Here is a 24,823-nt window from a genome sequence, read left to right as displayed (position 1 = left end):
CCATAAATTCCACAGCCCTCACTGATGAGAGCACATCTTAAGAAGGCAAGAAGGAATAACGATTGAAGAAATTCATATTAGAAACAGAAAATAAAATATTTCTTAGAATTTTTCAGACTGTTTCCCCTGCTTTTCAAATGTAAAAGATAGCAGATTTTCTTCTCTCTGCTTTCAATTCACAAAAATCTCCATCATAATATTTTTAAGCAACAGTTCCTGGCGACTGTTACACAGCCAAACTGTGAGATGGTTTCTCGAACCGCCTAGTCAGTATTCCTGCAGACATGAGCTAACATGCACGTTATCAACTCCGATTTGTTTTTAATCTAACAGTATAATCAATTGTAAACCAGGAAAATCTTGTCTCACAAGATCCTATCCCAGCCTACTCCATAGCTGATCATTCCCACCTCTGCTTTTCCAGCTTCCCTCTGCAATTTTTACACCGTTGTTCTTTTAGGATGCCTTACAAGTGTCTTAAATATTTTCTAGGCAATAGAAAATGCGTAAGAACACTGGACAATACCTACAGCCTTCTATAATACAAGAGATTTTCACATTGATTCAATTCTGAAGAACTACCAACTGCTTTACAAGGATGTTCCTGAGAAGCAACAAGCAGACAATTTTCCAAGTTCCTGAAATAATCTTCCAAGCAACCATAATTAAAACCAAAAGATGAATACTGAAGCACATATGGCATTCATAGAGAACAAATATTCAGTGCTTTTGACAATTATCAGGTTTATATTCAACATCCACAGAACAAGTATCATATGGATTTTGCAGTATGAAGCCCCAAACTCCCTGTTTCAACCAGGAAATCTACTCCATATCTGCAAATGTGACCACAGTTCTATCTCCAATCCAATCTCCACGCGCTCGCCTGACTTCTGATGAATCAGATCACTTACTGTTATTTCTCACCTCATTTAACCTATGTTCCCTGAACAAATGAACACGCTTGGTAGGAATTACTGACACTCAAGGTAAGTGGGGCTATGGACCCCTTCTCTTCCCTCTCTGCAGTGTCTGCCTGGTTGATCTGCCTGCAAACAAACTCCTCTCCAACCAGTTATTAATTACTCATAGATCTATTTATTTCCTAGCTCACGGATCTCAGAATTGAGTCCCTCTCTCCTAAAATCTCCATGTGAATGGCCAGGAATCACACCTAGAGTGCTTCACATCAGCAATTAACACTCCGCATTGCTTTGCACTCTCCAACCTTCACCACCACAGACAACACCAACAGTGTTAATAGATAATGTTGGTAACATTCATCCTTTTTAAAGCCTCTACTCCTAAGCTGCGTTGAAGCTGAGTAGCTGTTTCTGCATAAAATCTCTGACCTGAAGCCATCATAGCTGCCACTGCCTGAGGCTTTGCTCACCAACATTCCCTCTACCCCTACCTGGACTGCAATGTCCTGTCCCCACGGCACCTTGTCAGTGCTTTTTTCTCCAAGTTATCAGATTCTCTCTAAAAATCTACCTCTTTTTCAGTACTCAGATTGACTTCCAGCCCATAAAAGCCAACGAGCCAGAATTCATCTACCTCCCACACTGTTCAAGTAAGTGATATTATACTTCCTCTGTTGCTGTTCCTCGTGTGAGGAAATCATTTCCTGTAAACATGCAGAAGTTACCCAGTTGCCCTCTTTGAAATCACAGTTGAAAAATTTCTTTGATTGTTACCTATAAGTGGTAGCCATCCTACCCCTGGAGGGGTTCCAGGCCAGGTTGGATGGGGCTTTGAAGCAACCTGATCCAGTGGGAGGTGTCCCTGCCCACGGTAGGGAGTGGGACTGGATGGTCTTTGAGTTCCCTTCCAACCCAAACCATTCTATGATTCTGCTTTGCTTAGACCACTGCCTGCCAAACGGATTCATTTCACCACTGTGTTGCCAGGGGCTCCCCTGTTTTACTGACATCAGACTTAAATTGTCTCAAATTGGCCTATCTAGGGGACACTTCCAATCCAACAACTGAACAAAACGTTGCAGAGCAGACCATGTTCCATAACTTCACTCCCTAGACACTATACTTAGATAAACACAAAAAATATAAAGAATAAAAAGTGTGTGCATCGGGTTTTTTTTTTAATCAGTTTTCTAAGCAGAAATAAAAATATAAAAGAAACTATATGATTTTCAGTATCAGAAGCTGATTAAGAGTACAGCCACGGAATGCACCGGAGGACTCCATTTGTGCTTCTTGACATGGCTCTGCTTGTCTCTCTCCTGCTTCTAATAGATTTATTCCTGGGACAGCTCTACCAGCCCCTTTAGGCACCAAGGCTTTAAATGAGTGGTTGGTTGGGATCTTGCTTCTCCAGCGACCCATGGGCAGCCGCAACTCCTCACCTGGGTATCTACACTACATGCACAGAAGTAGATGGTGCGCAAACCAAATCTTCCATCGTACAAGTGGGCAAATGCAGAAATAAACAATAGCCTTGCTGTGGAAACCAGCAGCCCACCCGGGTCTAACAATTTGCTGTATTCACTAAGAAAAAAAATCAGATTTTGAGGGTTATTTTCCACTTTCAGTTCCCAGCTGCCTGTTTTTCTGCTATAGGTAATGAGTAATCCCGGTCCCTCCGATGTGTGTAAACTCCAGAAACAATAACAAAACAATGCATCTCAATTTATGACTAAAGGAAATTCTTGGCACTATGAGCACACTGCTGTATTTACTGACTTTGCAGTGTAAACACATATGTTGCAAGACAGATGGACCTTTCCCCCCCAGCTTTCAGCAATGGGTGTCTCATCAAGGAAGGGATTAAGAAGATCTTAAAATCTTTAAACAAGGTTTCACAGCCCTTGTCGTGGACAGCCATCAACAAAGGCGAGGATTATTGGACACAAAGGGGTGTGCGTTCAGGGAGCAGCCAGGCCACGCTAAACAGATAATTCAGCAGTGTTTTAATTACATTACAGAAAAGGGGTTAACAATAGACTTTACTATCAACTGCAGCCAGGTGGCTTTACAAGACTAAATTTTGGCTGTTTAGTCCATGGCATGCAGTTCCTGATTGTCCATATTCTGAACAACACTAGGAGCTGTGATTTTTAAATAGATTAGCTCTCATCTGAAATTACTTTTGCAAAACAGCCACGATGTCAAGTCATTTTTGACACATTTTCTAGTGAAATACAGTGCACTTTATAGAAAAATAAAGCAGTGGTAGAACACAATTCCCATCCAGGCACTTATAGATTGGTCAGAGCATAAACGTTTTACCTGTGATGAAAGGTCTATTATCTTCATAGAAAGAAAGGCCACACTATAATAATCAACCCTTTTTAACCGATGAAAACTCAAGTGGTGCAGGATGCACTCAGCCAAAAAACCAAAGAGCCAGATGCAAAGACGCAGCCCCACCTGTGCCCTGGAGATTCTATAAGCATCTCTATTTAGAGTCCCACTTGCCTCTGCCCTCTCTACTATCCTTTGCAGCACAATCACAGGTTCTTCTTTCAGATTATTGCAGGAGCCATCATTGTTCTTATTTCTTCTTAACACTCTATAACCAGCAAGAATGTATTTCTCTGTGTAGCTAAAGGTTGACACAACCCTCACCATCACCACCATAGAGCAGCACCACCAGATCTGCTGTCTTCACCACTGGCTCCATGAGAGAATTCACAGAATCATTGAATGGGTTGGGTTGGAAGGGACCTCAAAGCCCATCCAGTTCCAGCCTCTGCCACGGGCAGAGACACCTCCCACTGGATCCAGTTGCTCCAAGCCCCATCCAACCTGGCCTGGAACCCCTCCAGGGATGGGGCAGCCATGGCTTCTCTGAGCAACCTGCGCCAGGGCCTCCCCACCCTCACAGGAAAGCATTTCTTCCTAAAATCTCATCTATCTCCACAGAGATTTTTTTAATTGCTGTTTTTTGTTTTATTTTGAGGCGGGTTTTTGCTCCTAGCAGACTACATAGCTCATTTCAGAGACAGAAGCCTTAAAATTACATTTGGAAGAACCAAAAAGCCTCTTTCTTTTTATTAAGTTATGAAACTTGCCTCACGTAGCCTATGATCTTTCAAAGGCAAAAAAAGATGCAAACAGCAAGGCAAGGCTGTTCAGCAACAGGAAAGAATGGGCATAAGACTTTTGTCTCACATTTTAGAAGTTACAAGTTTGTTTCTTTCTGCAAGACTAAGGGGAAGGTAGTAAGAAGGGATGGGCAAATAGGTTTGAGAGAAAAGGAAACGAGGAGGCAAGGAAGAAGAGATAAGCATAAAGAGCAATACAAGGAATCTTCCTTTACAACTAGAAAAACTAACAAGAGTAAGAAATTAGTTATTTCCTAGAGGAAAACAAGCTGCTATATTCAATTTAGGTTATGGGCTCAGATAAAAGGTCTTTTAACCAATAAGCCACTGCACAAACAATACTGTATTGCTTCCTGCTGGACATTTACAGTCTCCACTCCATGACTTTGCCTATGTCAAAGCTGTGTACACCAGTCACACTAACTGTATCACTATGGTCTCGCATACAAGACTTTAAACTTGTTTTGAAGTGCTTTATATAAGAGTTGGTAATCTAACAGTGTGAGACAGCTTCTTTCCTGCCACATGCATCTTGTCTTCCTCTCTAATTTATACTGTCAGCCTGATTTTGAATATCAATTTTTTTTTCAACTCACAACAACCTTTGCCAGAAAACTCTTCATGGAATCAAATCTCATTTTTCAGTACAGTTACTTGCAAAACAGCAAGCGTTTTGGAAAAGGTAGGTGATAAGAACTGACTGGCATTCTCATATGTTATGGATGAACACACACTCTAATGCTACTTAAAAGATTTAACGTCTGATATTCTCCTAATGAGATTAAGGGGACAACGAATTGAAAACAGGGGATGTTTACAATTACCAGCACCTGAAAAGCAGTGATGTCACATGAAAAAATAAAACTTTCCACCACAGATGAATTCCCTCAACAATGTAAACGTATTCGCCTTTAATTTGTCTCCTTGTACTGTTTCAACACTGTAACCGAGAATAGAAATGAATGCAGCAAAGCGCAATGGTCAATCATCAGCAGTTAAAAGATGAGTACATTCAAGTTATGCTAAAAATCTACATGTAACTGAATAACCGAGTGAACAAAACTATCATTAGAAACATCTAATGCCGGCTGCAAGTACATGGAAGGCTTACCACTCAGGCATGTCACAGTTTACAGAACAATGTTTTCTTTGCCTCTGGACTGAACTGCTTTTACCCGGACAACAGCTTTAAAGTTTGCTTTTTTATTATTATTATGTTGCTATAACTTCTTGAGAGTTATAACGTTAAGGAATGTAAGCTGGAACAATGTTCGGATCATCATCTTTGTGAAAGGTTGGTCTTGCTAAAATCATAACACCAGTATTTCATTCCTCCTCTTTACCACTAAAACATAGTAGAACTCTGCCCCTCTGACACCTTTCTCCTGTCCCTTTTTGCCTTCCCCGTCATTCTACACAGCCTGATAACCTCGACTCGCTGCTCTTTTAGGATCTTATCCAAAGCCCTCCGAAATATAAAAATGCCTGTTGATCTCAGTGACGAGTAACATTATTTTACCTTGACGACACACTAAAATCTTCTCTCCCCACTGCAGCCAATAAATTTGCCAATTCATATTGTCCGCATCGCTAATCATTCTTCTCCAAATCTCCACTCTTAGTCTGCTGTGGCATTTTCAAAAGATGAGTTCTGAAAAGGCATGAAATTTCAAATCCTCAAAGTGTTCGGGAAAGGTTCAATGAAATGAAAAAAGAAGACAGCTACTTTCCTGAATAACCATTATAAAACAACTGAAGAGTTGGATGAAATTGTTTCACTTATTTCTGTTTACCCAGAAATTCTACAAATGTCTGAGTTTCATGCTAAGGTACAGCCCCACCAACTTTGAGAGCATGACAACGGGTCCCTCGCCTATAAGTTTTATTCATTTATTTTTGAAATTTCAAGAGCTGGCTCTGTCTAACAGTAATTTGAGTTTTTATCGCCAGTCTGCCTCAGGTGAGCACTCCAGCTCCGAGGCTGTAAAACACAAAGCCTTATGGCACCCTGTGTTTTGAGATCACAGCTCCGGCAGCGCATGGGCTCCAGCAGTTCAGCACATGGAGCCCTCACAGCTTTGCCCCAGGAGCAGCGCTTGGTTGTTTGTCTTTGAGACCTTTCAGCTCTTTAGGGAGTGACGAGCACTGCAACACACTCCTTCACAGGCGAGCGCTCCGTTCGGCTCACTTAAAAACAAATTATTAACCACCTCCACTGTTTTAAAAAGCAGGAATTCCACAGCCTTTCAAATCATGGAATGGTTTGGGCTGGAAAGGACCTCAAAGCCCTTCCAGTGCCACCCCCTGCCATGGGCAGGGACACCTCCCACTGGATCAGGGGCTCCAAGCCCCATCCAACCTGGCCTGGAACCCCTCCAGGGATGGGGCAGCCCCACTGCTCTGGGCACCCTGGGCCAGGGCCTCCCCACCTGAACAGCAAAACATTGTTCCCTAAAATCTCACCTCAATCTCCCCTCTTTCAGCTTAAAACCATTCCCCATCATCCCATCCCTGCACTTCTTGATGAAGAGTGAACAATCCCAAATGAACAGAATCTGAGATAGGTACCAAGTTCCATAGGAAGTTCCTCTCTTCTCCATCTCTGGAAATCACTAAACCTTCACGGGGACTTTGGACACCACCTAATCCTCTGCACTGGTGGCAACTGAAGCTAAAGCATCCACATGAGACACTCTGACTGACTTCCCTGAAGCCCCATATCTGTACTGCCTCGTTGGTGCTTAAACCAACTCTCTTAACAGCTATTTTACGCATCTGCAACAGATCGGCAGAGCTCTGTTTCTGTTCAGGCCACTGAGAGCTCAGACCTCACACTACCGAGTTTTTAAAAAAAAAGAAACAACAAAACCCTTATTTATTTCTGGAGCCTTGATCCATGCAGTGCTTATTCTCAAAAACCTCTTATCAGCTTCTAGAAGGTAAAATACTATGATAAGATACGCAGATCTCATTAAGTTAATTTTTATCTAATGCTATCTATGCTTTTAAAAGAGAACCCAGTAAAAATACTGAAGGCAATGAATCTCTTTCTTTCTTGTAGAGGTTTGGTTTTTTTAAAGTTGGGGAGTTTTGAGGTCATATTTGGAGGCTTCTCCAGGGTTGTGTTTGCACAGCAAACACCAGTGGTTTATTCTCCAGAGGTAACTTCGACTGCCAAAGTAAAATTTACTTTTGAACTTGGTTTTTAATAAAAATACTGAACTAGAAATATAGTGTTTGGCAAGAATAAAAAACAAAAACAAGCACACAAGAAAATGACACCATTCCTGACGGGACAAACTAGACTGTTAACCTACTGAAAAGGCAAAAATCTGCTTTCAAAAGCAGTTTTCAAACTGCTTTCTAAAAAAGGCAGTCTCTCAACTCTCTAATACGCATTTTAGCTGCTGTGTTTCAGTATCTGCTTCCCTGATTATATGGAAATGAACCAGCTCAAACCTTTAAATTAGTCATACTAAGCTTCTACCCGCTCACGATGCGTCATCCCTCTGATGTATGTCACAATTTCCTCAAATAAAAGTGTTCTTTCAAAAGGCAGAAAGTTTTCAAATGCAAATATTACATGGGAGAAGGGTTTAGAAGATGTGAAGCGTTTTTAGATAACACGAACTGTTTATTTTCTGCTCCTGTACTTTTTGCTCCAGCTGAGGGAGGCTGAAAATTTCCAAGAGATGTTCTTCAAAATTCAGACTTGCCAATCTGCCACTTCCCCAACCTTTTCACTAACCCAGTGCACTCGGGACCTCCCACTGTGTTAATGTTTTCCTTCCATAATCATTATAATGAACAACCTTTATAAATAATACATTTCCTTTGTTTCCTTTTGTTCAATGGTGACAACTCAAGTCTCCTAAAATGTCACGTACGGCAGAAATAAATAATAAATTTTAAAGATACAGAACTATTTAAGCATCAGAGCAATTTTTTCCCATATAATATGGGTTTTTTTAAATTCAATTTAAATACTTAGTATAATGTAATTTTGTGATAAAACACTCACGTTGCACATATTAAAAAATTGCTGGTCTCAAGCTCTTCTTTTATACTCTTTCTGTCAACAACCAGACACATTTTGCCTCTTTTTTTTTAATACAGCCATTTCAAGAAATGTCATTCTCGAGCTGTAACCCATAACTTCGTTACAGTTGTCAGCCTGCTCCTTGAACATTTATCTCTAGGATTTTCTTTCTTCACCAGCATAGGAGGTCTTGGAGGGATGAAGATGAAATATGGGCTTTCTTATAGATGTTCTGTTTTATATTGGAAAGGCTTCGTTCAGGAATATCTGCCCAATTTAAACAGCACGCTTAGTTCTAAATACACCAATAGTCACGCTGACTTGAAGCTGTTTAAAAATTATGTAACCATATATTTACTTACACATTATAAATAATGTGAATCATTATTTATTTCTGCCCCGATTACCTGAAAAGACGTTGCCCTTGTTTATATTGTTTTTGAAACACACTGATCTACATTCAAGAATCTTTCTCAAAACAGAACACTAAGAATGCCTTTAAATTACAGCAATGTGGATGCCCAAAGCTAAAGAACAGAGAGACACACACAGCTACTGTCCTTGCAGGCAGGATGAGATACTATCTTTCACCATCCCAAAGAAGGACGGTAGCCAGAGACAGAAAAACATTTATACATGCAAGCACCACTAGGGAAAACACAAATTAAATGTAGGTTCCTAGTCAAGGGAACAGAAGTGTGATTCGTTATAAAATATAGGTGAACATTTAAGCTTCTCCATACCGAATTTCTACTTTCAGACATCCATCGGTCTCATCTGATATATCTAAACCATATCTGTGTTTGCACTCAGACAATGGCAGAATTAAAGAAGATAAAAGCATATCTAAAAGCAAAAAATAGTTAAAGAGGGAACTGCAATAAATACTGATGGCGTCACCCTACAATGCTCAGGTTTGCAATTGCAAACCTGGTTTCAAAGTGACTTAATGATAGATTTAGTAATTGGTAATGAACAAAAATAATGTCTAAATAAAGTTGTATGTACATTTCTAGAGCCATCTGCTACATATAAAGAACTGAGTGTTGGAAGCATTTTCCCAGAGCAATCTCATCTGTCTTGTTGTCTGGGGAGTTTGATGACTAAAATCGAAATCTATAAATAAAGATTTTGTATAGATTTTAAATTTATACTCTGGAGTCTTTCATATAAAACAGCTTTTCTGTATTCTGTAGCTTTCCACACCCTGCTTTCCTATTCCATACGAATTCTTTCTATCCATATTGCTTTCCTTTCAGAGAGAGAGAAGAAGAGAAGAAGACAGCTCTCTGCAGCCATTCGTTACAAAGCCCCTTCTCCTCAGGTGTACAGCTGTGCAGCAAGAGCATCATCTCTCCTGTCCTCACATGTGGACCCCAGGCTGAAACCACCCCTGGGAACAACTTATGAGCACACACAAGCCCAGTGGTTTACATTTTCTGTCTCTCTCCTGCTTGGATCCCCCTACAGCTGCTGGATACGCAAAGCCAGTGGGTTTGCAGGGAACACTGATTCAGTGTAAAGTTTTAGATGTTTAGAAATGCAACAAGAACCCACTTCTCCTCGTTACTACAGAAAATCCTAAAAGCATGCGCTTGCACTGACAAGTCTCCCCAAAAGATAGTCTATAAAGTGCTAGATCCTTTTCCCCAAAGAAGCCCATATCGACCCAAACTAACTGATCCACAGCATCAAAACTTAGTTAAGTAATTAACTTGAGTAAAAACTAGTTTGTTTTCAAAAGCGTAAGTCTGCATCTCCTTCTGAAATACGTTATTGTGGTTGATGAGTCTATGCCAGCAAGCTACAAAGAAGGCGGTTTGGGCATCCCTGAAGCACTGGTTGTACAGAATGACAAGCTCTGCTGGCAGAGTGAAGAACCAAAGGGAAACTCTGGAATGCTCTACTTTCCCTGGCTAAACAGATTAGCAAGCCAATCCTACACTCCTTAGCCATAGCATTAGCTCCATGGCATCCATTGGTGAGGAGAGCCCAGCGCCACTCACGACAGGCTTCGTCCTGGTCTCCCTGGCTTGCGCAGAAGCAAGAGCATGTGCTGCTCTGATCACATCCCTCCTCTGCACTCAGAGGGTGGAGATCACACAAGCAACTCCTACGGAATGCCTGAGGAACACAGAAAGTATTGCTTCTGCAAGCACCCAAAGCAAACATTACCCCAGAACAACCAGAAGAGATCAGGAGTACCAGGAGAAGTAAGCCTCCCTCTCCCAGGTGCAGCTCAGGAACAACACAGCTCTCTAACTGCTTTCAAGCAATAAGCCACAGCAGGAAAAAAAACCACCAAAACCTCCTTTTAACTCTTTTTTAGGATAGATAAGAGTTCCACAATCAACATCACGCCACTAGTACATGCTAAATATCCACAACCAGATAACCACACAGAAAAATCACTCTTCTCCTTTTTAGTTTTAACAATGAACCTAAGATAAAACAACCTTTTTCCCCGATCTTGAGACAAAGCTGCTCATGGACACAGCTATTTCTTTGATGCAGCCAAGTCTGTTTACAAGGACACAGGAACACCTTTTACCTGAACACAGAAGGAATTAAATATCAGAGTTGGTTTCCCTACTCACAGGTCCCTTCTCAAGCTGCTCCCACCATGGAAACTTCTGGAGCTTCTTCTCCTCTGTACTTTTACTCTCCCCCCCCCCCCCCTTAAGTAACCTTCCAAAGAGCTGCTCTAACTAGCAACACCTGACGAACTCCTTCTCTCACACAGTTCTAATTAGCTCAGCTGAGATGGTTTAGCAGCAACTGTTTTAAACCCAGTATATAAATTAGGGGGCTTTTCTTAACATGAGTAAGGCTCATTAATTAACTTTTACTTAAACACTAGCATCAGAGATTATTTTAGATAAACTAATTAAAGTTATTAACTAATAGTGTATCGATTTTATCAATTACAGATGCTTTACTGAAGCAGTACAGAAATGCGCTCACAGAAAGATGCATTGTACCATTCTCAACAAGACTGTGGTGGTCGTGTTTGGATGTTTCTGGTTTGACTGCAGAAACTCTCCAGGTGAGAAGATACTGGAAAAACAATTTTAGAAGGAATTAATGAAGTAACATTATAGTCTTGGTGTAAGATATTGCTGTACCTTCTGGAATAAAAAAAGGAATTGCAGATTACAGTCCCTCAGGAGAGACAACAGGCTTCAGTTTTCCTTTTCAGACAATTAGGCTATTTTAAGCATAAATGTTTATTTTATACTAGTTATTTTTATATTTACCTTTTAAATTCAGATTACATAACAGTAGCTTTAAAGGTATTCCCTCTCAAATCAAACACTAAGCAGTTGGGTAATTAATAACTACTTAAATTATATGATCCAACTGACGGGCAGTGGGATCTATCTATTTGAATGCCATGCATTTGGGAAACACCTCTAGAATTAATATCATGTTATAAAATCAAAGAGTTTTTCTCTCAGACTTCTCACACAGACTCAACCTACTTCCATAGAACCTGAAAGAGCATTTCTACTGACTTAGTGTTAGATTAAAGCATAAAGACAGAAATCAAACATGGGGCTTGCTTCCTTTTTTCAAGAGCTGCATGGAAATTGCAAAAGACAGGATGATTTGGATCACAAACAACCCCTATTTTTCAAGTTCTGAAATGAATCCATAAATAGATGTGTCAGAATAAATGCACAGTGTTTTTCTTTTTACTTAAAAAGCTGTTCTAACACAGTGTTTCCACCTCATTCCTTCTAACCTCTGCTATGGAAACGAATGTAGAGGTCCATTATTTGGTTCTGAATGCACCGAACAGTACAAACTTCGTTACCAACTACAAAGTGGCTGTTCTGTGGATTATAAAGCATTAATACATGAATATCATATTACTATACTGCCTCTATAACATACTCTGTAAAAAATACAGCCTGCTCAGAGAGAATAATCAATATAAAATATTTACTTTTAAAGAGGCCAACTCCCAAGAAAGCAAACGAGAACACCCTGCCACTGTTTAGAAAGGTCATACGGGAAAATACCGACTCTGCTAGAAGTAATGCTGATGCTTGGAAGTAGGAAAATTACCATACTTCCCTTGCATATGATGAATAATGTCCTATATCTTTACATAAAATACAAGATAAAAGATGCTACAACAATCTCTTAAAAACTGTGCCTGAATTCTACAGCAGTGCATAGGTATTTTTACATAAGTATTTCACGAGGGAATTGCAAGAGCGTATTTTTTTAACATAAAAGTATGAAGTTTATATTTCATAGAAATGTAAACCAAAAAGAAATCAACATAAATTACTTGGCTAAAAATCAATTTCTGATGTTTGGAAAACTTTCCCATGGATTCCAGTCACACATGATGCCCTTTCCCTGGCACTGAAACTCCGCTAGAGGAATATTAAATGTTCTGTTCTGCAGAAATGGGGATGCACAGATGCTGGCAAGAAATTTTAATTTGAACAAATTTCCTATGTTTCCTAGAAGGAAATATAACTAAAATCTTAATCTGGGCCATCTGTCCACTGAAGAATTCCACATTTGAATCACGATCTCATTTTATCACAATCCCACGTTCAGCATCAATACAGTCTTCAGAAAAGATCATTAAAGACAGCATTATCTAAAAAATACAAATTCCTTATTTCCAACTGCACACCAAATCTTACCAAGAACTCCGCGATGTTCTTCAAAATTAAATGTCAAAATCAGAACTGTGGCTTTTTAATCAGTAAAAGTTTACAATTTTCAATCTGCTACCAAAGAATGGAAAATAACCTGGATTTAGCAAAAAAAAGAGAAAATATTCCATGTGTTGATGTGATACTTATGAGCAAACTTCAGTGAAAGCAGCCTTGACTAACTGTGTTTCATTTTGGGTTGGTTTTTTATCATTACTGAATGTACTGCATGTGCCAACTCGATGGGTAGCGATCGATGTATTGGTTGTATTCAAAAATATCAGAAAGCCCTTCCAGCAAAACGCTTCATATGTTCCAATCCGCTTGCCTGAGAAATAATTTCTAGCAAAACTGATGACCTGCTCTGGCTCTCAGCAACCCTGAATTTCTTGTTGCTTCTAAATTATACTGTGATTACTCAACCATGATAAATGTGTTGAGATTAAAGCCACATGAATGTCCTGAGACCCACTCTGATATTTTTAACTTTAGCCACAAAACGAACATAGTTTTAGGGCATGATTCTCATTAACAGGATATATAGTGAACTCTAAAATGTCATGAGAGCTCGTGCTGTTTTTATTTTGGCTCCCCAGGGAATCCACCAGGATGAAATAATATTAATAAAAAATATACATTCAATTCTATTAAACTAACCTAACCAAATGTCCCTGGAAGCAAGAAAAATATAGAATTGTTCAACGAGATATTCAGGTTAGTTTTTCTATTTGGCTTACTCAAATAGATCAGAGCCGTTTGTAAAATCAGAATCAATGATTATAGTAATTAAATGCTATTCTAGCTCTTTCCATTGTTTTGCTTCTCTTATATAGTGACAGATGTTGCATCCAAACTAGCTCACAGGACACCAAGTCAGTACATGATGCTACCACAGGACTCGATTTCCAGATCAAGATCACAAAGGCTGAAGATCTGAAACCGCAAGGAGACTCTGTTTCTCAGGTTGTGCGTGTGACGTAGGCGTGACGTGTATAACGCCGGTAACTCCATCACAAGAAACCGTGTCACTTGCTAGCAGATGTTAGAATGACGTGGTAACAGAAATTGGTGAGTTCAAAGATCTGACAAAAATCAGCGTGGTAGACCAAGAGATTTTCACACCAAAAGCTCATGTCAAACAACACAGTCAACTTACAGATCAGATGAAACCAAATCAAACTGGTACCTAATGTAAATAGAACATTTCTAAAGGTCAGAACAAAACTGATGGTTTTTTTGGTAAATACCCATGAGCCATGTAACCCTAATTTTCAGGATGCCAATAAGCTCCAGAACTGGCTAATACTAATGAGCAAAAATAATCATTTACTGACTTTGAACTAGCAGAACACCAGTAAGGAGTCCTTTCTTTTTATTAGCTCATTAGGCCTTGAGGAATTTGGGATTAACTGTGGACTTCAATGCACAAGTTATCAGTTGAGATGAAAACAGTAAAGTGATTCTGCCCCTCTATTCCTCTCTTGTGAGACCTCATCTGCAGTATTGTGTCCAATTCTGGAATCCTCAACATAAGAAGGAGATGGAGCTGTTGGAACAGGTCCAGAGGAGGCTACAAGGATGATCCAAGGGCTGAAGCATCTCCCATACGAGGACAGGCTGAGAGAGTTGGGGTTGTTCAGATGGGAGAAGGCTCCGGGGAGAGCTTATAGCGACCTTCCAGTACCCGAAGGGGCTGTTTACAAAGTCTTGTGGGGATAGGACTGAGGGCAATGGGTATAAACTGGAGAGGGGCAGATTTAGACTGGACATAAGGAAGAATTTCTTCATTATGAGGGTGGTGAGGCCCTGGAACAGGTTGCCCAGAGAAGTTGTGGCTGCCCCATCCCTGGAGGTGTTCAAGGCCAGGTTGGATGGGGCTTTGGGCAGCCTGATCCAGTGGGAGGTGCCCCTGCCTGTGGCAAGGTGGTAGGAACCTGATGGGCTTTAAGGCGCCTTCCAACACAAACCATTCTATGATTCTATGATTCTACTTATACAGCTGCTGACCGAATTCCTGCCGAACCCGAAAGAGGTTTTTAACAGTTTGCTTACAAATTGGAAGCTGGGACTGAGTGACCAAAGGGAGGGCAGTGGAGAAGGTCAGGCCTCGACTCGCACTGAGAAGCAGCCACGTGAATGCACCAGGCAGCCACCTCACCCACCCGCGACCAAGACAAGGAACTTTGCCGCATTGCCCAAAGTGAAAGGCACACAGATAGCTGCAATGGGAAAGACCACAAAGCTCCATCCATCCCCAGTTCCCTACATAACTTCTTTGGTTTTGAAACACACACTGAAACCACAGAACACACTTCATTTTGAAATCAAAACCAGTAATGATGAACTTGGGTTTGACATTTTAAAGGGCTTAGAATTGTTTTGTTCAGTGAATTTTGTGAATAACATTCACTCTAATTTCAAAAGTGAAGTTTCAAGCAGTTTCAATTACACTAATTCTTTTTTTTTAACATTTCAATACACATGCACGTTTGTATCTTTTTAATGAGTTTATAGGATTTTGCAGTCTTTGAGCCTGCTTCTACTTAGGCCAGTGGCAAAACTTCGACACTGTTCAGTTCAGTGAAAGCAAATCAATCCACTGGCAAGAGAAAATCAAACTACTTACAAGGATCTGGTTTTTCCCCGATTATTGGAAGAAAACATAAAATGAAGGCTAAAAAAAACTTGTTCCCCTCAATGTCACATAGTACTTCATTAACAACTATTCACAAACACATTTTCAGTTATCATTTTTCTTTTAATCACACACTTATCATCCCGTTGTGGTTGCTGCCCCAGTGCCGGATCCCAATTAATGCCACAGCCACGCCAGTGGAAAGCTGCGTTTGCTGTTTAATCACAGTTACACACGCTTTAGGCTAAAACCCTTTGTAAAACTGCTATGCCCGATTTACAGTCCAGACAAACTGTTTGAATGGGACCTAAGAGGATTCAGCTTTAATACTCAGAAGGAATAAGGCTCTTTAATGCAGAAAAAGCCTCCTAATGGAGTCTGCATATAAGTCTTCACTACTACACAAGCGCGGCAGAGGAACCTGGCAATCATTTACACCAGCCTCCCTAACCTGCAAATGTCAACGTCTATGCCTTCCAAATGTCTAATGCTTACGGAAATGCTGAAATTAAACACTTCAATGTTGCTTTTTCTTAGTGAGTAATGCTTTCTCACCACCCAAAGTGCTAGACGGCAACATTAAAAATGGAACTGTTCCTTCCAAACTTCCCAGTTTCCACAATAAGTGTTGTCTCATAAAGTTTGTGTTTCAAGGGAAAGGTTCAAAGACCCAGTGTTTGATCGCACAAAGAAGTCTTCTGTACCGCAGGTTCACAAAATCATCTGTTTTATTCAATGCCTAACTATTTAGTAATTGCTCATATTCAGTCTCACCCGAGCTTGAATGATTTCAGCTTTTAATGTGCCTCATCTCATTCTGAGGCACATCAATCCATGAGGAGATCGCAGCACCTTGAAATACTAATGCCTGTCACATACTTTAATCTCCTCTAAAAGGTCTTGTTCGTTGCGTGCTTAAATCTCTTAATAGCTTTTTCTTCTCCTTAGGTTTTTACTTTTGTGGCAACTGATTCTATTAGGATGAAGTTTGTTTAATTTTCATTTTAGTGAAGTGCAGGAGCAATAATCTAAAAGCCTGAATTATTACTGTATTAATAGAAAGGTAAAATTGCTTTTCCTAAAAAATGACTTTTTTCCCCAAGCATGAAACTGTCTCAAAAATATATCTATATTAATAAAATAAACTTTTCAGAATGTAAGGAGATGCACAAGAACTTACACTTGATCAGGTGTGAGGATCACTCACATATGCTCAAGCAGATGTCACAGTTTAATTTCTACCATTACTGTATAGCAAGCACAGAATCTGGGAATGTCTGACATGGTCCTGCAAAACACCTCTTACAATAACGAGATTATTCTTTTATTTCAGGCTCGTTTTTATTCTGTTGTCTAACTAGAAACTTATACTGACCATTGTTTTATCTCCACGTTTGCCTTCCAGCTCAGGATCCCCTGGGTGTTTCCCTCCCACACCAGCCCCTCTTCCTTACAAATCAAACCACAGCGCACCTGATTCCTGTCATTCTTCCAATACTCAAACAGAAACCCAATGATAAAGAATTGCTCAGCTGAGCAAACCTGTAGGACTCTCCCCAAACAATAGACACACCTGTGGGGAGAGCATGTTAAGGCTAAATTAATACCATCTGGACAATAGCAACAGTTCTTAAAATGATGCTCCTCTGAAAAGCTGCTGCTGTCACACACACATTTTTTAATATCCACTCACTGCTTATTTCAGACAACATGAAGACAGAGCATGAAGTTACCTGGTCTGGTGAGTTCCAGGCTCATCAGTGTTCATTCAGCCTTCGGCTATCTCCAGTACAGGTATAAAGCACTGTGCTAGTCAGGATGATCAGGGAACTGCTGAGTGACAAAAAAACAAAAGCTGAAAGAACCAAAAAGATTCTGTCTCCTCTGTGGAAATATTAAGCAATATCTGGTGTTTGGGCATTTTTTTCTGCTCCTTTATCCAGTATACTTAATGGTCGTAAAAGCATAGGCTCACAGAATGGTTTGAGTTGGAGGGGACCTCAAAGGCCATCCAGTCCTACCCCCTGCCATGGGCAGGGACACCTCCCACTGGATCAGGGGCTCCAAGCCCCATCCAACCTGGCCTGGAACCCCTCCAGGGATGGGGCAGCCACTACTGCTCTGGGCACCCTGGGCCAGGGCCTCCCCACCTGAACAGCAAAACATTTCTCCCTAAGATCTCACCTCAGTCTCCCCTCTTTCAGCTGGAAACCATTCCCTCTCATCCTGTCCCTGCACTCCCTGATCCAGAGCCCCTCCCCAGCTCTCCTGGAGCCCCTTTCAGCACTGGAAGCTGCTCTAAGGTCTCCCCGCAGCCTTCTCTTCTCCAGGCTGAACAACCCCAACTCTCCCAGCCTGCTGATGCTCAGAGCAGAGGTGCTCCAGCCTTCCCTGGCCTTGCTCCATGTCCTGAGGACACCAGAACTGAACACAGGGCTCTAGGTTAGGTCTCACAAGAGTGGAGTAGAGAGAAAGAATCCCCTCCCTGGACCTGCTGGCCACACTGCTTCTGATGCAGCCCAAATCGTGAAGAAGGCTACATTTCAATGTTCTTTGATTTCAAATATGTGATACTTGATGAACCCAATTTCTCTTACACTGCAGTTCCTACTTAGTTTTTTAGCAGTAACAGTACCAGGGATGGGCCAGAGTTAAAATATTTTCTTGTTTTAGTCTGTCAAAATACTCGTTGAAACTAACATATCTGATACATTAAAATATTTATGTGCAATCTGTCTGTTCAGCACTCAAGCACAGAACTGATAAGTGCAGTCAAATTCTTCCTGGATGTCAATCAACTTGCGAACGCATGGAACCACTCAGTTAAAGAGCACTGATACAGAAGCAGTCACACGTTTACAGCTGTGATGCAGTAAATACTGCCCATTTTCCCTTCAGTACGTGGGACAACGCTGTCCTTATGCATCTACACAGTTCTTTATATTTTCTTCAAATCTATGAGAAAAAACAGATGAAAATCACCACAAACTGTTTATGAAATGTCAGCCGGGCACCCTAAGAATCCTACTCTAGTTATCACAGATGATACTTCTCAAAATGTTCTCCGCAAAACAGGTCATCTGCAATATTGGCACAGTTGAACCTTTACTTTCATTGTGTTACAATTTCCAAACAGTTTTTCATTTGGGGTATTGGGGTTTTTTTGTTTGTCTGACCTCTGTACATGAGCTCTGTACTTTAGGAAGAGATCACCAAACAAAGTGCAGGTCAATAGCCGTCTTGATGACTACGATGAGTTCAGGTAGCACCTGAACTTCTACATCCTTCTTCCAAACCCAAGGTATTCAGTTCTGGAGCAGAACCTCTGGTTTTGGTCAGCACTTTTAATGTTTTGTGGGAGGTGAGGGAAATTCAGCATTTCCTCAATGCACATTTCCCACACCCCACCATGTCTGCTGCTTATCTCCTCCTCTTTCCCACTGTTCAAAGAGCAAACAGGAGAAGGGGCAATTCCAGGGCTTTACAAAGTAGCTGTCAGCATCCACCTCACTGGCAGGGGATGAAACGCACTGCTCGTTTGCCACTCTCTGTGCGAGATTTCAGCAGAGCTGTCATGGAGCAACACACTGGGGACCAAACGAGTGTCAAGCGCGACACTTGGCAGGGCTGTCTGCCAGGATTTGAACCTGTGGTTCCAGAGAGTCTAGATGTTAGTCTGGGAAATCTAACCTGCTGCTTAGATGATTAAACCATCCTCAATTTAAAACTTGCAGCCTTATTCCTCTGGAATGTCCCTTCAGATGAATGGAATATCCAACCATGCTGGATAAGCACATTAACTGGATGCTTTTACTAAAACGATCAGAAGTAAAATAACTCTGTTGACATTTAAATCGCCATAATCTGTCTGCAAAGCTAACGCTCTATTGGGATGAGCAGGAACATTTATTACTTCAGTTTTAACCCATATACAGTATGATTTCACAACAGCCACTAACATTCAAGAGGCTACCTTTGCAGGCAGAGAGCAGCTAAACTAAGAAGCTGAAGGAGACCTCTGTGGCATGAACATATTGTCATCTGGTCGAGATAAACACGAATATGATTCCACGTGTTCTTTAAAAATTAAAGAGATTGCATCCACAATGAACAGAACTGCCCGATCAGAAAATAATCTCCAAGATTTTTAAAACATTTCAAATGTTGGGTTTTATGAAGACCAAAGATTGCAATGATGAAGTGTCAACAAAAGATTTCACCCACCTGCCCAAATACTAAATGCCTCTCTCTAAATTACCGGTGCTTAACAGCTGCAATAACTATAATTGGGTCAGTACAGCTTTAATCTCCCCTTTCGCACTCCCATCTCCAATCTAAACAGCTGAAAATAAAATCAGAACTGAAGTAGCAAAACACACCTTAAATTTCTGAAGCAGTTGCACTAGTCTAATGCTCCAGAGGTAATTATTATCCTTAATAACAGCAGATATGATTGAGGCTTTTAACAAAAGGAATGTTGCCTTGAAACCATCTGCTACTACGCAGAATTTGACTGCTATGAAAAATTGTCAGTTGAGGAATAAATGTGCATTATTAATGGTAGGTACATGATGGGATGTGCAAACTCTAAGCCCAGAAAGGGCTAGGAAAGGTTAAATTCCTTCTCTGGTAGAAGGATAAAGTTGCTCAACATGCCTTAGCCCAGACAAAAAGGAAGACCTCTCAACCATGGTACGGAAAAAAACAGGTTTGAAAGCAGAGGGTTTACAGCAGGATGTGTTTGTGAGTAGGAATGGGTTTCCTAAACGCTCAGCACCATTATTTGCAAACATTTATCATTTTAATAATGGTCCTTTCCACATACATGTTTCTTTAATAATGGTTCTTTCCATATACATGGGTATTGGATGCTGCAAGCAATGATCAAATTATTTCTTAATATAAAATTAGTCAAATCAGTCACAATTTATCAGGTACAATAATCACATTTTTCATACATTATCAGTTGTAACATTTTCCCTTTAATAACTCCTGAAAGCGCACATTTACTTCAGCACAGCGTGACAAGGGCTGCCAGTCTTTGATTTGAAGAAATCAGGGATGTTAATACACGCTCAAAACAACATTGTGAGCTTTCCCCGAAGGATTGTGCATAACGCAGAATCAGACTGGTCTTCTGTTTTAAAAATATGGAGCAAACCAAAATCAGGTTACCTCCTGAACCACAGCTCGGAGTGAAAATAGTCTTTCAACCATGACTTCAAATGCTGTCACCGTCCAACAGCAGTTATTGCGAGCACTGCACGTCTCTAAGTTTGTGTTTAACACGGTGGCATCTGCCTCAAATGAGCAAGAAGGAACACTGACCCATTCAGGTAAGTCTCAAAAAGAAAATACACTTGATCTCAAGATGTGCTGTGCAGATTAAGTCGTATTTTAACTTCTAACGCGATTAAGATCCTGCCATCAACTTTACTCTGTATCTTTTAAACTCTGCTTAAAAAGGTAGGGTTAAAGGTTTGACCAGATCCTTGAGAAACATTAGTTTGGAAGGGATAATTTCACTTGAATATTTAAAGGCACAATTTTTCAGGAGAGAGATATTAGCGAATAATAAAGAGTTTAAAAATTAACTTTGCAAAAAATTCCGATGAAAATTATGCCCATTAGGATAAGCCTGGGCCAAGACCAACACTGGAGAGTGCTCTCAGGGGAGCAATCAGTTGCAAGGGCTGGAACTGTACAAGCTACCCTTTCATTGCGCTAGTGTTCAGATGTGTAGAACATACACGAAAAATCCAGATGAATTTATGGAGGTCGAAGGAATATTATGCTATGCTGTTATTTATTTTGTTACAATGCTTTCCTCCTTCTTGTAACACTCCTGACCACTGCTGTCCCCTGGAATAAAAGACGAAGCTATGACTACTAACCATTCTTGCCTTCCTCATATTTGCATATTCTACATAATTATTTCTAAATATCACAATAGGCACTGTGAAATATACATTTGCGTTTCTCTGCATTATACATTGAGACACAGAGAGTCTTTTTCTAAATTATAAAGCAAGTCTGTGTCAAACCAGGAAGAGAATAGGCATTTTCTGAATCTGCCAAGCACCAGCAGAATTTGTCCCAAATTCACCTTTCCTATCTTAAAAAGCAATAAGAAGAAAGGAGAGCTGTTGGAGACACCAGTTAGCTGGATCAATACCAGAAAGTATGACTCATGAGAAAAAGTGAAGCGAGGACAGAAGAAAATTCAAGAACATGGGCCAGAACACGCAGAAATACAGGCAAAGTTGTACAAGAAGTGGAAGAGAAGGACCAAGAGCCTGAATAAAGCGTTGATTAAGGGAAGAAGTCCTCTGGCACACAGTGGTCGTCTCACCCGTACGGAAAGGCAATGCTGACAGAGCAATTCATACTCCACCTCTGTCTACCCATTCACACAGAGGCAATATATACCGTACACACAACATGTCCACACCAGGTGTAATAGCACAGGTCACGATGGCTGGCCTGGTTCACCACCAGAACAGGGTAAAATCCCATTAAACCACTAAACCAAAAAGCATTAAACCAAAATGAAATTTTTATCTTGAAAACAACAAACCCCAGCAGTCATCGTGCCTGACAGTTTGAACTAATGGTCAGCAGGAACTCTTAGTATCATAGAATGGCTTGGTTAGAAAAGACCTTTGAGATCATTGAGTCCAACTGTACCTGTCCACTGCTAAACCAGATCCCTGAGCACCTCAAATTGTAACTGTCCCCTCCAAGCTCTTTCAATCCTCTTAGGCTCCAGTGCAAACTGTGTGATTAAAAAAATGGTTTCAGAAGTTTTCCGTTAAAAGAGCATCTCTTACAACAGGAAAATGCCAGCAATCACCACGCTTTTACACCACAAATTCAGCTCCAGTCCAGATAGGTTTCAACTTTGACACAAAAAGCAGAGAAACAGATTAGCTGGCAGCTTTTTAAGCGGCTGGCAGAGAGTAACTATAAATTCACTTCTCCCACTGGCTTAAAAAGAAATTTGCTATACTTATTACTGGAAGGAGACTCATAGAGGAGATTGTTCCAATCAACATTATCTGGAACAACAGTGCTGGAGTTCAGAGTTTCAAAACCGTTTGTATTGAGATTTTAAAGTCATGTGAATGCTACCTTATTTTCTAATTATTCTCTTGATACTTAGAATTGAGTTGTTTCCAAAGGTACAAACTTGGCTCCCCACATTTACTCAGTCTCCTTAGAAGTCTCACCTTTCTCTTCCTTATTAAAGCTTTTTTCACCGAAGACAAAACATCGTCTGGTACACAGACACAGAGGTGTGATTTTCAGTTTCTCACTGCAAGACACGATAGCAAATTGTTTAATTTTAACTTCACAGATTGTAAGGTGTGTGAATACAACATCTATAACCTCCAGTGAAATAAACATGACCAGAAAGACGCACCAAACCACTAATCTGCCTTATGCTGCCAAGGTCACGGAGAGCACGCCAGGTCAATGCATTAAGTCCTGAGCACTAGTAATAGCTGCTCTGCCTTTGAGATGTCACTTTGCATTTGTCTTGAGAAATCAAAGAAGGAGTTAAATACGCTGTAATGTAGGTGATGGGCAGAGTACGCAATTTTTAATCAGTAAATTGGTTTACAGAAGCAAACTTTCTGTTAGATTGGCTTTCAACATTAGAGCAATATTGAAGGAACGCAGTTTTATCACAGACTGATTCTATTAATAAAAAACTCATGTAGGACCATCTTTCTTTTCCTGAACTCAGCTGTAGATGATCCACGTTCTGGGCTTCATCTCAGACACAAAGCTATAAGAAAACACTAGAACTGCAGTTAGACAGTGAAGGCAAGGGATGGGCTAGCACATACAGACACGTAAAGATGGCCAGGCCGCTCAACCCATCTGTAATTTTCAAAAGCAGACAATGGGAGTGTTTATACCTCTTTTTCCTATGAACATTCAATATGATCTGGACATCTAAATCGCTCTTGGACTCCTTTAAATCACAACATTCTCAGGAGGCTTCAAAAATTATCTCAATAAGGTAAAGGATTTTTGTGCTGCTCTTATTTTTTTTCAAAATCGTCAACTGTTGTGCAATGTGGCAGAGCATCAGAATTCTCCACATTTCTTTTGAAGTATTTTCTTCATGAGAATGTACATAAGAGGGGAAAGAATGGGAAGAACTGTGGTATCTCTGGTCACTGTATAATCTAAAGGCCTCCATAGTGGACATTTTGACTATAACCAGATGGCTGCAGGCAGCCAAACTATTCCCATCTTCAGCACAAATAACCTTTCAGTAACTCTTGTTTGTCTCAGCAGCATTAAAGAGACGGGTCTGTGCCCCCTGCTTCTGTCAAGAGCCTGAAATAAGGCTGTGCAGTGGCTTCTAGACTTTTACAAGTAAACCTCAGTCAGTATCTTCTGCCTTTCCTACTCCATCCCCACTTCCAGATCACCTCCACTTCACTATTTCAAGTCTTTTGCTCACTTGATTACAAGCCTTAGAATGCAAACTATTGTACTAGTAGAAAAAGTACTTAATTAAGTCATCATTAACTTGTGTGGAAATTGAGCAGAGCAATGTAAGGCCTCAAAAACGAGATGTACAGCTTTAAAACCATGGCATCTTTTTCATTAACCCAGATCAACAGCACAGGCACTTCATGACAGTTATAACAGCCTGCTGCAAGATATGAAATGTTTGTGGTGTCCAACTAAGAGAGGCAGACCTACAAAGAAGTCAATGCTCTCGTGTCCACATGCCCCGTCCCTTCTGGTGTGCGCTGCAGCCCTGGGTTATGCTATCAGCAGCCCTGCTGTGTTTCACAACCACCCGACTATGCTGCCTGGCCAAAGCCATAACTCTGCTGTCCCCTCCCACGCTCCAAGCCATGCAGGAACATCAGCTGCTGTTCCTGTCCACAAACACAGGGTGGTTGGGCTCGGCTTTGGCCATGATTAGCTGGTTCTGCACAGCAGTTGACCACTGCTGCCTTCTTGTTACGCCTGCACTCCAGCTCTCTCCACCACACCGTGATCCCCTTCCATCCAGCCTCACACCTCTCCACCACGTCTTCTACAAACCCCAAGCCTCCTTCAGTAACAGTTCCACATCCTCAACTCTTTGTGGTTCTCTAGCTCCTACACCCCTCTCCCACCTTCCCACCCTCCATCCCAACTCTTTCCATGTGTCCAGAATCTACACTGCCCAGAACTTGCCTGCGAGTATGGTCACTTTTGGAGTAAAATTACCACATAAACATAACTGTTTGTGAGGTCACATCACTCTGGATCATAATATCTTGGCTATTAGAAATACTCACTTTAGAAGACAAATTCTGTACAAGAGCTTTGATTATCAAACACTCTTTCCGTGTCGTGGAAGCCAGCACAAGTCACAACCTTCAGTGGAA

The sequence above is a fragment of the Cuculus canorus genome, chromosome 6 (assembly GCF_017976375.1).
Source record: "Cuculus canorus isolate bCucCan1 chromosome 6, bCucCan1.pri, whole genome shotgun sequence".
NCBI lineage: Eukaryota > Metazoa > Chordata > Aves > Cuculiformes > Cuculidae > Cuculus > Cuculus canorus.
The sequence above is the reverse complement of the archived record's forward strand: the minus strand, read 5'-3'. Positions refer to the sequence as shown.